Below are 6,465 nucleotides of genomic sequence, written 5' to 3'. Positions count from 1 at the left end.
AGCAACAATCGATAATGCACCTTTCTACAAAGAGCCCTTTAGTAATGCTACAGTCTCACGCTAGCAGCCTTTCCAAATAAAGTTGATATTGTTGATTTTTTAAATTATCACAAGCTGATTTCTACTAATTACTTGTCGACAAGTATGCTAGGGTTCAACTAGTATATTCCTGTTTTCTGATACTTACGACACAATCTTGTTTTCTGTGCTTCTTTCATTGTGTTAGGCATGTAACAAGCAGCATTTGTGTTTTGTGAGAAAGTCAAGGAGAGACTATGCAGCCAAAGATGATTATCAGACTTCTTGAAGTGTCTCAATATTTTCAGCAATGGAATTATCCAAAGGAAAGAGCTGCAGAATTTGGTAGGTGTACAAATAGCTTTAGTGTTGATGGATAGGGGCGTAAAATTTGTATTAACTCCACTCTCTTTCATTCAGGTTTCTGATCTGCTTGGAAAATTCCCTGATCTCATGGATGAGTTTAATCAGTTCTTTGAGCGTTGTGAGAGTAATGGTATTTAAAACTGCCTACTGTCTTTTTCTAGTGAAGGTGTCTAGTGTTTTGATCATCATCCTATTTTGCAGATGGTTTCCAGCACCTCGCTGGCGTTATGAGCAAAAGTAAGCAGCACTTTCGTACCTTTTATATGCTTTTTCTCTTGACTTTCTACGTCATTGGAAATACTAACACTGTTGGGTACACTTGCTGCAGAATCACTAAGCAGTGAAGAACATATCAATGCCAGTGAAGGGGGAGGAAAAGGAAACGGAAACGGAAAGAGAACACAAACGCGACCTTGATGCTGCTAAGGAAAAGGAGCGTTCCAACGACAAGTACATGGGGAAATCTATTCAAGAGCTTGATCTATCTGATTGCGAGCGGTGCACTCCTAGCTACCGACTCCTCCCATCGGATGTAAAAATATTTTTGGAGTTCTATATTGCATCCGAGGCATTTTAACTGTACTTACTATTATATCTTATTTGCAGTATCCAATACCTTCCGTCCGCCACAGACAGAAATTAGGGGCTGCTGTTTTAAATGATCACTGGGTTTCTGTCACTTCAGGAAGTGAAGACTACTCTTTTAAGCACATGCGCAGAAACCAATATGAAGAAAGTTGTTTAGATGTGAAGATGACAGGTACGTTTTACTGAGATTATATTGTGTTTTGAGTGGTTTGTACGTTGTGGTTTTACCTGCTTCTTGTTACAGATTTGAGTTGGATATGCTGTTGGAATCTGTGGGTTCTGCTGCGAAAAGCGCAGAAGAGTTGTTGAATAATATAGTTGAGAAGAAAATAAGTATAGAGGGATCCTTCCGGGTTGAAGACCACTTCACAGGTCTGTAGGTGTTTAGTGATTGTAACACTCATCTCTCTTTCCCTATCTTTGAGCTCTCATCTCTTGTCTTATACTTACTATTTTGTTATTGACTTATTACAGCCCTAAATTTAAGGTGCATAGAGAGACTCTATGGCGACCACGGTCTTGACGTGACAGACCTAATACGTAAGAATCCAGCCGCTGCACTTCCTGTAATTCTTACTCGTTTGAAGCAGAAACAAGAAGAATGGACAAAGTGCCGTGAAGATTTTAATGCGGTCTGGGCGGATGTGTATGCGAAGAATCATTACAAGTCACTTGATCACCGCAGCTTCTATTTAAGCAGCAAGATTCTAGAACTTGAGTGCCAAAGGTAAATAAACTCTTGGAATATGTTTGGTCCATCAAGAAGTTTGTATATAAGTAACCACGATAGTTCTTCCTCACATTTTATTGCATACATCCATTTGTCACGTGTCTATTCTTCATTTACTTATTTGTTCTCATTAATTTTTATTTAATACCAGCGCTGGTGACTGAAATCAAGGACTGAAAGAGAAGTCTCAGGAAGAAGATGATGTTCTTGTCTGTAGCTGCTGGTCACAGACAACCATAATTCCTCACTTCGAGTATGAATATTTGGACAGGACTATTCATGAAGATCTATTCAAACTAGTACAATTTTCGTGTGAGGAGATATGTTCTACAAAGGAGCAGATCGGTAAAGTTTGAGGCTCTGGAAAAGTTTTCTGGGATGATGCTTGGTGTTCTCCCAGGGCCAAGGGTCAAATTCTGTTGAAGATGCAGTAGAAACCAAGCATCACGGTGCATTGACGAGTGGGGATGTTAATGTGAGCTCTGACTCGACAAATTTGGTTTTGAGGCAACTAAACTTGCTGCCAATGGAGATGAGTATGCTTCATCTGGGGTCTCCAAACATGGCGCGATTGGTCTGTTAAAGAGGGATTCTTCAGCGAAAGAAAATTGCAAGGATGGTGATCCTGCTAATAAAGATGTGCCACCTGTTCTTCTGTAAACTCAGAAAGATCAAGAAAATGGAAATGGAGCCGATAAACGATCTGGAGATGTTGATGATAGAGTAGCCACATTCCAAGTGGGGTAGAAAACAACAATGGTAAAGTAGGGAGTGGAGATTCGTCAGGTACTTTCAAGATTGAACTTGATTTTTTTCTTCAGTTTGTGTGCAATGTCTACCTTAACATGACTGTTCTTTACTTTTATTTTTAAGGTTCACGTGGCATTTTATCCAAATCAGGTGACGCTATAGAGAACACTGACACCATAGTTATAGCAAATGGAGTGCTGCCAGATGCTTCTAAAGCCAACAGTAATTATGATGAACCTGGTGGTCCATCCAATATTGAGAAGGAGGAAGGTGAATTGTCACCTATTGCTGATTCTGAAGACAACTTTGTTGTTTATGAAGATCGTGGTTTGAAGTCTACTGCCAAGCCAGAACATTCCGTTGAAGCTGAAGGAGAAAATGATGATGATGCTGACGATGAAGATGGTGATGGTGATGTGTGATGCTTCAGAGGTGGTGAGGAGGACGCGTCCGGAACTGAATCTATTGGTGACGAATGTTACAAGACGGTAAATGGTATGGAGGAAGAAGGTGAGCATGATGAGATTGATGGTAAAGCTGAGAGTGAAGGAGGAGCAGAGGGATGGATTCGCATCTTATAGAAGAGGACAATCGGTTGCTTCCATTGTCAGAACGTGTTCTATTATCCGTTAAGCCTCTTTCAAAGCATGTAGCTGCAGCAGCGTTGCTTGATGAGAGACAAAAAGATTCCAGAGTGTTCTACGGGAATGACGACTTTTATGTTCTTTCAGGCTTCATCGAGTGAGTGCAACCGTTTCTTATGATTTGCTTTCTCAGATTAAAAGTCTGAAAAATAATTTTTACCTTGAAAAGATTAAGTAAATTTTTAAAAAATTGGGTTTGAATTTCCAGGTCCTGTACGAGAGAATTTGTCTGCAAAAACATATTGCACAGGCAGTGAACTGAATCGGAGAAACACGAAAGATACTAGTTCACCAGATCCTTATGCAAGGTATATTCCTTAGGCTACGTAGCATTTGGTATTGCTTGATATAGAACATGGAGGTTATTAAATTGATAAACTTGCTTTGTGTGTGTTGTGAAGGTTTATGAGTGCTTTGTTTAGTCTGCTTAATGGCTCAGCTGAAAGTTCCAAGTTTGAGGATGAATGTCGAGCTATATATGGAAACCAATCATATGTTTTATTCACGTTGGAAAAACTGATATACAAATTGGTTAAACAGGTGCGTTCTTGGTTTTAGATTTGATCATTTATACTTTCCAGACATTATATTCTTCCTGACTTCCATTTCATCTATTGCAGCTTCAAGCTGTTGTAGCGGACGATATGGATAATAAGCTTCTTCAGTTGTACGAGTATGAGAAATCTCGGAAACCTGGGAGGGTCATTGACTCGGTGTATTATGAAAACGCGAGGATTCTCCTCACGAGGAAAATATTTATCGGTTGGAATGTGTAAGAACCGTAAACCAATTCTCTCTCTCTCTCTCTCTTCATTGAGGTATTACGATTGTTCGTTGACCCTGAAACTTGTTTTCTGTGTGTTCTGATTCATATTCAGTCGTCCTCACCCATCCCGTTTGTCAATCCAGCTTATGGATAGTATAGTCGAAAAGCCGGAGGCTTATGCAGTCTCCCTGGATCCCACGTTTTCAAGTTATCTGCAAAAGGAGTTCCTTCCAACTCATCAGGGAAAAAAGTAGTCCACAGGCCATTGTGTTAAAAAGGTATATCGAGTTTCAGTACCTTTTTACCGTTCTAATCACATAAATCATCTCTTACTGTGTAATTTGGTACAGTTCCATTACTTTTGAATGATTCAAGACATTAGGTACATAAAACCAAGTTGTTCCGCTGAATTCTTATTGTGCAGGAACATGCGTGGATACTCTGGTCTGGATGATCTTGCAGTAGCCTGCAAGGCAATGGAAGGAGTAGAAGTAATTAATGGCCTTGAAGCAAGATGTCTTGCTCTTCTACAAGGTAACAGCGAATCTAGTCTTAAACCAAACCGGTATCGTTTTGAAAATCTAGAACTAGAACCAATCTACACATCAATAAGTGCTTATGTATTCATAACATCCTCTTGTAGATTTCGTATGTTTTGGACACGGGAGGATTTCTTCCATAGAAGAAGAAGAAGCAGAAGAAGCCGTCCGTCACATGAAAAATCATCATCGGAGCAACGCAAGTCGTACAGAGTAGAAAGATTCCACAAGTTTCTCTCAGCTTCAAGATGACAGCAACAACAAGAAGAACATCAAAACGGATCTTTTATCAATTTACTTCAAACACAAGGAAGGTTAGAGGCTGACCAAGTTCTCTCTGCAACTACCCAGGATAAAAAGAAGTTTCAATACTTTCTCGTAGTATATATTCTGTGAAGAAGTTCCTTGCACAGTAGTGGTATTTATCTAATTTGTATCTTGATGATTAGGTAATGTGTGGATGTAAATATTGGAAACACATACATGTTTGTCCTCTTGGTTGTATCTACAGACATAGAAAAGTTCGAAGGAGAGATTCTCTCTTTTTATATAAATAAATGATTTGTCAACGTTCTTGTTAGTTCTTCTCTTACAGAGAATCATTCCCAATAACACCTATTGTTATAACTTTCTCAAAGAAAAATCAACCTGTTTTGATCAAACCTAACCAGAACTAGCTCATAAGAGAGAAGATGAAGCAGACGTTTAATCATACATGGGCTTTTTCTTCCTTCCAAATTTGTTGGGCCATTGAATTTTTCAGCCCATTTAGTTTATTTGACCATTTCAACTCCTGCTGTTTAAAAAAATTAGGAGAATGCGCATAGTGTGTTTTACTTTTACCTCCTCTGGCTATCTAAAACCATGATTATTCAGAGATTCTTAGGATGAAACTTTTATCAGAATATAATAATCCGTCTCTTAACTTTAACTAAAAATACTAAGAACTAGTTTTTAAATATGAGAACACCACCTAAGAACCTCCAATAATCTGTTCTAAAAGACTAAAGTCCTGTTCGTTTTGTAAACGCGGAGTCTAGTAGCGGAGCGACACTATGACGACGAGAACAAAATAAACAGAATCAAGAGTTGAAAATAGACGCGACTGGATTCCCGGAGACTTGAAAAACGAGACGCTTGTGTCGGTATAATTTCAGCGTCCCCTTACTGTCGATAGTTGACTCTGCGACTGAAAAATAGGTAAGCCATATCTCACCGGCGTCTGTATTGCCGTGATAAAATGTTGGATTTTTGGTCGCTGCCGCTAAAAGTGGCGGTTTAAAACGAACAGGACGGAAGACTCTAGTCCCTGCGTCATCATCGAGCTCAATCAGATCAACATCGTACAGTCTCAAGAAACTAAAAGGTGTGTTTGGATATCAAGCTTTGTTCTGAACTGTTTGGCGGGGACTTTTCAAACTATACATACCGGTGATGATTAAATTATCGGTTGACCAAAGTTGCCGGAATCTAGCTCGTGATAAAAGACAATACTACCACTGACGACTACTCGAATTCACCGTAACCAACAGTCAACGGGAGGAATCAGTTTAAAACTTATAGCGAAAGAAAGAAACTTAAACCCAAAAGGAAACGGATGCGATCTAGCGGATAAAGGGAGGAAAAAAACGGACAACTGACTGACACGGATAACGACTCACGAACGGTACCGGAAAAACCACAAGAATCAAGGTCCACCGAATGGATAGGTCGGATATCAGGATATAAATTAGTATACTATACGGAAATAGACCAAGAAAGAACTAACGGATCGGCTAGGAACGGAAAGGACATACGGTCGTCTTCATACTTCATTTATTATAAGACTTCGGAATTTCCGAGGAGAGAGAAATGAATTCATCCGGCGGCAACCCAAACCCGACGTAGTCCCCCCCGGAGGCGGAGGGATGAGGGAGGCGGAAGCGGCTGGGTCAATCCCTTCTCCCAACAACAGCCTCATCCAAATCCAACTCCCGATCAATCGAAAACCACGGAAACGAACAGCTCTCGTAATTCTCTTCACCAACTTCTTCCTGTCGCTCTCGCCGTCTCCCTCCTCTTCCT

The 6,465-nt window shown here is 40.0% G+C and overlaps 1 pseudogene; it reads left to right on the top strand.

The window, feature by feature from the left end:
• Positions 1-241: 241 nt before the first annotated feature.
• On the top strand, positions 242-4,116 carry LOC125594095 (annotated as a pseudogene).
• Positions 4,117-6,465: the final 2,349 nt, after the last annotated feature.

This window comes from Brassica napus (assembly GCF_020379485.1).
Source record: "Brassica napus cultivar Da-Ae chromosome A3 unlocalized genomic scaffold, Da-Ae chrA03_Random_10, whole genome shotgun sequence".
In the NCBI taxonomy this organism is placed as follows: Eukaryota; Viridiplantae; Streptophyta; class Magnoliopsida; order Brassicales; family Brassicaceae; genus Brassica; species Brassica napus.
The sequence above is the reverse complement of the archived record's forward strand: the minus strand, read 5'-3'. Positions and strand labels throughout refer to the sequence as shown.